This window comes from Eucalyptus grandis, chromosome 5 (genome assembly GCF_016545825.1).
Source record: "Eucalyptus grandis isolate ANBG69807.140 chromosome 5, ASM1654582v1, whole genome shotgun sequence".
Taxonomy (NCBI): domain Eukaryota; kingdom Viridiplantae; phylum Streptophyta; class Magnoliopsida; order Myrtales; family Myrtaceae; genus Eucalyptus; species Eucalyptus grandis.
Window position 1 is genome coordinate 44,506,707 of NC_052616.1, and position 9,910 is coordinate 44,516,616.

Below are 9,910 nucleotides of genomic sequence, written 5' to 3' on the forward strand. Positions count from 1 at the left end.
TAAACCTATCCATGCATTATAGTGATCTTGATAAATGCAAGAAGTGTGGTGCTTTAGGTAATACTCATGCCGAAAAGGTTCGTTATGACCAAAAGATCTACATGAACAAGTGGAAAGTTCATATTAACTTGGATGTAGCAAGTTTTTATCTACACAATGTTACTTCACTATCGTTGACAAGAATGATTGATCATATCTAAGAAGTAAGAAGAAACGAATTGTGTGGATATCAACATGTGAATTGCTTGAATATCAGCAAGGCTAACCTATGAATTAGCTGACCAATTGTGACGATATAATCAAGAATTGCATCTGAATTTCAGTGGGACAAATGCTGTAAATTATTTTAAAAGCTGCTTGGATATTACTATGATTATGTGATGACTGAATATGAGCAATACACTTATTCTACTTACAATGACAATTTTACTACAAATTTCAAGATTATTATGTAATTCCTTCATAGCTCATAATTTGGTATGGATTCCTTTTGTAGAAGATTCTAATTGACCAAAATATCATTACATATCTACTCATTCATGATATCTTGATATTTAATCATCCTGGCAAAATACTTTCTGCAACGAAGCCACTCTACTTATAAAAACCAAGATTTAATTGTATGGACGACTAATTCTACAAGATCTCTGATTGTTCTATCTCAACGGCTATCCTAATCTTATCTTCAATTGTCCAACAGCTAAATTTGGAGATTAATCCCAGTGGAGATTGTCCAACGGGAAGTTTTGGATACCAAAGAGTATAAAAGAAGACCAAGGCATTGAAGAGAGAGATGGATTAAGAGTTAATAATTCCAAAGTCGAAGAGAGCTTCATACTCCTTTTATTGTCTTCAAAAACCTTACAATTATAATAATTTGAGAAATGTTGATAGGGTGTTGGAGTTTGAGGAGAAATGCTTCTGAATAAGCAACACTCACCACTATAATTTCTCTTTGAATTTGTTAGGAGTGAGTAATAGAAACTTGATACCTTCAACCTCGTTAAGAGGGAGCTTAAGTCTAAATCTATTAAAATATCTAGTTAGACTCACATTTGCTCAAAAATTTAAGTTAATGAGTTATGGGTCAATTGGAATATATTTACTATTACATACCACATCAATTTTCTAATATAGAATTTTAGCTCCCCCTTACGGGTGAGCTCCAATGTTGAGTATGCTCCTCCTTAATTAGGTATCCTTCTGAATTAACTTATCTCAACTTGAATCTCCAAGTAATTGCAATGCACCCACAACAAAGCACAAGAACCATCTCAACTGCTAACTTGGGATTGCATCACCTCGTGTCGCCAAACCAACTATCCATAGTCTCTATCTCATGTTGCTAAACCAACTGTCTATGGTCTCTTCTCACTATACCAACTGCAATGGCAATTTCCACTATCTTGAGATATTCATCAAACACTGGAGTAGATTAAGAGCCCACCAATTGACCATTGGCTCTAATGCCATTTGTTAAAAGCGTGCAACGGAAGCTTGATAACTTCAACCGGAGAAATTGTCCAAAGGGAGGTCAAGTCCAAGCTCGTTAACATATCCAATTAGATTCACATTCACTCAAAAACTTAAGTCTTTGAATTATGGGCTAACTAAGATATATCAATTGTTTTATATCACATCAATTATCCAATGTGAGACTTCTCTCTAACACAACTCACACTTGCATCCCAATAGACTTACTTGCGGAATCCACCTAATAGGCTGTTAGCGCAAGAGTGTGGTCATGACGTAGGCTTAATTTAAACTGAATCACTATAAAAATTCATATGCAAAATCTTCTATCTCTTTGCTCATATACGCTTATTATTGAATAGAAGCTCCTACATTGTTGAATATTATCTTAATGCATGTATCAACACTCTATTTCTCACATTCACACCATTATTCACTTGACCTTTTTAAATTTTGGATGTATTTGTCAAGTTTGTCTTTAAATCACATATTCACCATATTACTAGTCATCTCATGATCCGCAATTATGGCAGAAACTTGGTGAAGAAATTTCCAGTAACATCAGAGTGCTATGGTTTTACTAGCTAAAACCTATGCATTGCTAGATGGAATCAAAAGCATTAAGAGCGATCTATTAATTGTTTGAAAACTCATTATATTCTATTTCAACGTTGGATTAATCTTCGTCAAATTTCACCACTCACTAAGAGTATCCTAATAGAATGTAGGACATTGCTTCGAAGATTTAGACGATTAGGATCTTTGGTATGCAATAGTGAGGGATTGCTGCTGAAATGATTCGCTACCATGTTTAACCATGTGTGAAGAAATTTTAGTTCAATTAAACCTTATCTTGTTACAAGGTGACGCATGTTTGCTCTTAACTGAGATTGGAAGTGTGTCATTATAATGAATGTTTTTGTCCTTCATGTTTGACTTTTTGGCTGCCTTTGGTAATCTAGATTTAAACACGACAAGACAACGAAGTATCTTATTTGATGTTTGGTGACGTTATTTAGACCGGATAAATTCAGATATATCCAAATAAAATGTCTAATAAGATGTCTGGAACAGGTATGTGATAAACCCAAATTAGATAAATCAAATTAAAAATAACTTAACAAATCTTGTTATCTTCCAATAATGTAGTGATGAAGTGATGCATCTAGCTATTACTTCACCAGCCACCATACGATCATTGTTGCCTCTAACCATCATTGATCGTCGTGGACCAACCGATTCTGGTCCGACAATTGAGGGCGAAAAGGAGTTTAAAGATTATTGCCGTTGCTTCAAATCACAAGGACCTTACAAGCTGCTAGATTCAAAGTTCCTGACTAATGACTTCGTATTAGTTGCTCACCAACGAGTTTCTAGCTGAAGTTGCTCTTTACTGAAGGGAGAGAAAGTTTTGCTGTTGGGGTTGTGTTCCGCTCTTGGATGGTCCACTTTGGTTTTTGCAAATTGTTTTTCAATAATGTTGTCGCTTCTATAAGACGTTCGGATGGGACTAACTTCAATGTATGGAATTCTATTGAAGGTTTCCCAAAATAGAGACTACTTTTAAGTAGATGAAGAGATCATCGAGAGGTGTCTGCACCTAGATTACACAAATAAAAGGGTACCACACTTCTGCTTATTTTTCGAATTCTTTTGCGGGCACTCTTATTTTGGCGTCAAGCTGCATCAGGTGATGTCCATTTGCAAGTCCTCGAGTGAGCAATTCAAAGATGACCCGAGCGAAAGACTAGTTTTCCAACTAAAAAGCAACCTGGATCGATCCCTTCAAACTCTACCACTCTGTCTCTGTGGCGTAGATAGGGGGTCACAGCCCTCGCACAAGATTTTCAGAGACAATGAGGTTTTCATAGACAAAAGCGGCCATAAGGAAGCCGATTAAGAGGGCGATGAATGGGACAGTAGACTTGGGGCACCGTGAGGAGTATCGAAAGTAGTGAGTGTGGGCCAAAGTAGCTAGACACGAAAGAGGATTTTTAAAGGTTTTCAATTCAATCTTAGGTTACACCTGACATATGGTGAGATTTTCTACAATCCAAATGATTTCTATTGCCACTTTAGGTGCGTTTAGGAACACTTTCCTAAAGTCTCTTAACCAAATGCAAATATGATTTGGCACTTATTTTTGGGAGCTTTGGGGAGATGCTATTGCATTTCCAAGGGCCTCTAATGGATTTTAGCTCAAGGTAGGTCCGAATGTGTTTTGAGCATATTCGAAATGCATATATAATTCGTTCTTTCTTTCTTTCTTTTCTTTGCTTTTTCTTTTCTTTTATTTCCTTCTGTGCTCCTCCTTCTTCAACAAGATTTGGCGCCTACTTCTTCCTTGGTTACACTGTTGAATTTGCAGAAGCTATTGTTGCTCGACTCCACAAGCCATTGCCATTGCTTGTCAAGCTCGTGGCCAACAACCGTTGTTGAGCCTCCATATTTTGGCAAGCTCAGCCACCATCCTTCGTGGCCATCAAGCTTGTGGTCGCCGTGATCTTAGGGAACTTGACAATAGTGTATATGAAGAAGAAATGGAGGCAAGGATGAGCTTGTCGCGTCAATAAGCACACTTGCCGACCCCACACAATTTGACCATTTTCTACAACCAAACCGAAACCCATCATTATATTATTCTTTTAGTTAATTCAAATTTAGCCATCCCCACAAACTAGAAAAAGAACAAGAATGTGATATTCTGAAGTAATGGATATAAGGATACATGGTGGGAGAGCAATCAGCAATTTTAGAGGAGAGAGATGAAAAATGAAAGAGATAAAGATAAGTGTATTGAAAATTATAAAACTTGTCACAAAAATACAATTGAATTATAAAACTTACAAAAAAATATAATTAAGTCCAAAAACTTGTCCAATTTATCAATCGAGTCTTTATGTTAAATCCATCCAATTTAGTTAACAAATGCTAACGTGACTGAAACAACATTGTTTTGGTCCACATTTAATTTTAATATAAATTTTATATAATTTTAATTATGAATATGCTAAATTAAAATAATTAAAAAAAAAAAAAAAAAGGAGGTGTGAGGAACAAGCAACAGAGCTTTGCACAACCCTCACCACCACTAGCCCGCCATCACCTAGAAGGGCTAGGGATGGTGGGGTATGGTCGGTGGGAGTTGTCGGCCTTGACCGGTGGTCGACGACCCTCATCAATCATAGGTGAGGGTCGCCATTAGGGGGTGGATCAACTAAAAGTGGTGACCTTTGCCTAATCTGACCTTGCCCGGTTTGGTGAGGATAGAACCTCGCCTATGGTTAGCGAGGGTCATTGGCCACTAGACAGGGCCATGACCTCTACCAACCATACCCCACCGTCTTCGGCCCTTCTCAATAATGTTGGGGTAGTGGTGGCGAGGGTTGTGCAAACCCTCGCTACTTGTTCCTCACACATTTATTTATTGAACATGTTTTTATTTAAATTATATAAAATGTATATTAAAAATTATATTTGGACCAAAACAATGCCATTTTAGCCATGTATGATAAGAAAAATATTGATAAAAAAAAAAAAAGCAACGTTAGCAAGTTCAATTAGTCAAGTTGGATGGAGGTAGCGAAATTACTTAATTTTACTAATTTGATAAGTTTTGTTTTTGTAAATTTTAAAACTCAATTGTACTTTCCTTATAGAACTTTTGGTACACTTATCACAAAAGAAAAAGCAAATGGAGAGCGCATCAAAAAAAGGAGATGGACCAATCCTTGTACGGTTGATTTTGAGATTATCCCATTTCAATTTTGGTCTCTGGCGCTTCCAATTACAACCGTTAACAAATCGAACACTGAATGCGCTTAAGTATCATAATCATTCCGCATTTCAATGATCGAGGTAGCATGCCGCCGAAGGTCTAGACAGTAGTGGGTCGCAACAGACGGGCAATAGAGAAGCTTTGGCCAAGTACTTACGAGGTTAAGGACGATGAACATTAAGCGCGAGATTGAAGATGATGAATAATAAACGTGAAAGAGAAGGAAAGAAAAGATAAGAGGAGAAAAAAGAAAAAAGAAAATCGAAATCAAATGAAGCAGTCTAGTCGCCCACGAAGCTTGGACCACCTTGTTGGAAATTTCATGCCACCCTTGGCCAAGACGACTTGATTTTGTTTTTACTCAAAGGTTTATGATTATACTTATTCACCTGAAAGGTTTAACACTGAATATAATTCCATACAATAAGTTCAGAACTAAAAATGCAATTTTCACATAAGTTCACAACAATTAAATAGATCTAATACATCAGAGAAAATGACATAAATAGTGTCATAACTTTCATATGATAGTCACTCTGGTGTCATAATTGTTTAAAAAAAGTTCCCCCAATTTATAGATGATCACTTGCGTGGAAATCCCACATGGATTGATTTAATATTAAATGATCTAATGTGGATTGTTGGATAGATGATGACAGCGAAATTGTTCTAATAGGACGCCGGTTTAAGTCCTTTCTTGCCTCCAAGACCACCATTACTTCCTTCACAACAAACGTCGACATCTAACCTTCCAACGAAGCTCAAGTTTAGTTTTCTCACCGTCTTGGTTACCATTGGACGATACAGGTGCCTCACTATGAACAACCAGGTCCGAATGAAATTGGAATTCGAAGCTATAGTTTTTTGGGAAGTAAACTAAACCTAATTTCTCGATTTGGCGAAAGATTTTGGGTTTAGGGTTTAGTTTTTGAAACAATTGAACCTATTTTCTCAATTTGGGGCAAATTTCTATTGCCAAAAGATGTCATTTAATTTATATATTGAGTGTACAAATATCCGGCGAGACATGTCATTTTTCTAAAATAGGGCCACACATGATTTTTGACAACAAAAATGGCCGATGTCAATTATTAGAAGTTACTGCACTTAAATGGTCATCTGAAAAATTATAGCACCATTAGTGAGCAACAAAAGAAAGTTGTGGCAGGCTAGTATCCTCTTTCCTAATACATGTAGGCAATAACTCCTTGGATAAACGTTCAAGGACTAATTAAGTGATGTAATCAGAACAGATCAATTCAAGACATTATAAGGTTTGAGCCTAAATGGACTCCGCTATGCTCAACTCTGCCCGACCTACTATCATATTCCATGTTTGGTTCTCCATATGAAATGGTTAATCAAGATGATTGGTCTCAACTTAACTTGATATATCAGATCCTTATCGTGCTGAATATGTGTAATACATGATATGAACTTCATTCATATAAGATGAGAAAGATATCCATATTAATGTGAGAAGGAGATATAACACTCTTATTTTGGCCATCCTTACTTTCTAAATCTGTTTCAAACCACTCTCCTTATAGTAGGGGCGATTGGTTCCCGCTCCAATCCAATTCCAAGATGGAACTGGGAACTGGATCAAGAGTCCAGTACCCAAAATTGGAAACTAGAGACGAACCAATTGGGCCTAGGATTGGAATCCAAACTAAACCATAGATCCGGTCCAAGGAACATATCCCTTTTTTTTTCCTACTACTTGATGCCATATGTTATGAAGAAATAATAAAAGAAAAAAAAATAGACACTTTTATTTTTAAGAAATTTTTTAACCAAAATATATATAGTTGATTTGATCCGGTTCTCGACCAATCCGCCCGGACATTGGTTTTACTTTTAGGAACCAGGACCGGACCGACACTCCAAGGAACTAGATCCAAGTGGCCAATTCGGTCTGGTCCAGGCAATTTTAGGTTCGGATGGTTCATTGCACACCACTACCGCATAGATATTATAAACTTTGCTACTTCAAAAATTGGCTAACCATAGGGAATTAATTTGCTAATTCTACATAAATCACAAATTGCAAAATAAATAAATAAATAAATAAATAATTTGCTTAACAGCTTATTTCAAAAAGTCACAATTAGCATTTATAAATTGTTGTAGGGCTCGTGACCCCAATAGTCCATGAACTTTTGCTTATTATTCAGTATAATCATTCTTTTATTTTTCAATCTGAACTTTTAAAAAGTGAATCAAAGTAGTCCCTTCGTTAAAATCATTGATGAAATTTGCCATTTATGAGATCATTTTTTGTTGTTCAATTTGGTCCATATACTTTGTTTAATTGCTTCTTTTTGTTTTGTTTTTTTTTTTTTTTAATTCTCTCTTACAAAAGCACGATGTCAAATTTCAACAAGAGTATTTATTAGATAATTTCATAACATTTAAATACAACCGTAACAAATTAATAAAATGTATAACACAAAACAAAACATTCAAGGAAACGGTTACTTGTGTTTAAATGTTGTAAGTATAAATGCAAATAAACATTTCATGTTAACACAAGGAATAAATTAAATTGCTTGACTAAATGAATTCTTTTTTCTTTTTTTTTTTTTTTTTTGTCTTACTTAACCAAATGAATTCAAAAGCATTATAAACGGGTAAAGGGTTAAATCACACCTGGCATATTTATTATTCATCACAGTGAAACTTATACGAACATATTAAGACGCCTAGTATATATGTCTTGTCAAGAGGTGTGTCGAATATTGCTAGTTTTAGATAAGGGCCAACGAAGTTTGTCGTAAAAAAATTTTATGACCATAGTCATGCTTAAGCGGACTTTGTTAGAGAGAAAAAAAAAATCAAAATATAGTAGTTTAGCAACAAGACTGAACAAACGAACAAAAGTTGAAGGACAAAAGTAAACGGAAAAAAAAAAAAAAAAAAAAAAGATAAGTTAGTAACATCAAATGAAATGTTGGCAAATTACATTACATTTTCAATGAAATGACTACATTGAACAAGATTTAAAAAGCTAAGGAACAATATTGAAAAAAAAAATATTGTTTAGGACTACCATTGAACAATAAGAAAAATTATAAAGACTATTGGTGTCACTACCCCTTATTTATATCCCCTAATTGTCAAGTCATATCTTTTTAAGTACATTAAAATGAAAATGGTCCTGTTAATAAGTGTGCTTGAGGCACTAACTAACCGTACCTAATAAAGAAATATTTTCCTTTTTAATTCACCACTATTTATAATATGAGAAAAATAATGCGTTAAAGTGACAACTTTTGTTTACTGACGTGTCTAGCAAGTAGCAAGTGCTCCTCTTAGCAAAATCCGAAAAGCTTGAAAACAAAAGGAAAACAAAAGTCTCCTTTTGGGAACACGTTTCAAAGAATAATACTCTTTTTTTAGTGAATTCAAATGGTGAATCAATCTACGACTTTGATATTCAAGAGATTCTTAAACACGCCACGTTACAATAACGATCAATTGTTCAATACACACAAAATGGAAAGTTAAAATTTAATTCTTTCTCACGAGTTCAAAATTTATTTCACCAAGTTTAAAATGAGATTAGCTGGGTTTTTCATTGGCTTAGACTGCTCTCTTAAAAGAAAAAAAAACTGTTATGCCACGAAAGAAGAAAATTGTTACGGGATCAACAAAAATTAAGTGGATGGAACGAGAATCTGAAGGAGAGAGAGAGAGAGGGGGGTCGACGCTGCTCTGCCTATTTTAGGTGCAGAAAACGTCGGTCCACGTGGCTTTCCATGATTGGTCCGGGACCATGCTGACGGGTGCACCGGGACTAGTCATTTCGTCTTCACCTCAGCCCACAGCCCACAAAGACCAAATCGACTTGACTCTTTGCACGGGCCACATCGCCTGCAGCCATTTTCGCATCTTATTTCTTGGAAAATCACTTTATGTCAACGACTTTTATTAAACTCTCTCTCTCTCTCTCTCAGCCACATGATTCCTTGCTAGTTTTGTTGCGCCAGACCTTCAAACAATTAATTAATAATACTTCGATTTTTTACATATTATTAACGATTCCCTTTCGGATAAAGTTTCATGATTATTATTTTAAAGCTGATATAACCAAAAGTTCAAGTTCAAATTCCTTATCTTACATGTTTTCTATTCTAAAATTGTTAGAACAGTTGCAAATTCTTTTTCACCTTTGCTACTCTCTCTCCTGCACGCATTTTATTTCTACAATACGGAAGAAGTGCTAGTGAGTATGGAGACCATCCCACCATTCAGTCCATCTCCCGATTTCCCCTTCATTCTCGTCTCTCCCTTCGGCTGATATACACGGCCCAACCCGGTGGATGGAGGAGCAGCGGTACGATGATTGGAGATGGCGACACAAGCACGGCAATGGTGGCCGGAGCTCCTCATGCATATTGAGGTTGGGTTTAGGTTGCCTAGTTGGGCCAAGGAGAGAGACAGAAGGGGGAAGAGGGGGTTATCTTTAAATTCGGTGCTTGATGGGCACCCCTACGTGCCCGCTTCAAGATTTTACCAATTTGATTTGACGGGACTAATGAATCTATTAGAGAGTAATCAGCACAATTACCTTCTAGTATAGAAGAAATATTCCGGATCGCTGAAAAGTTGGACCCATTCCACAGCATCCTGATCGCGAATGACGGCTCAGGGATG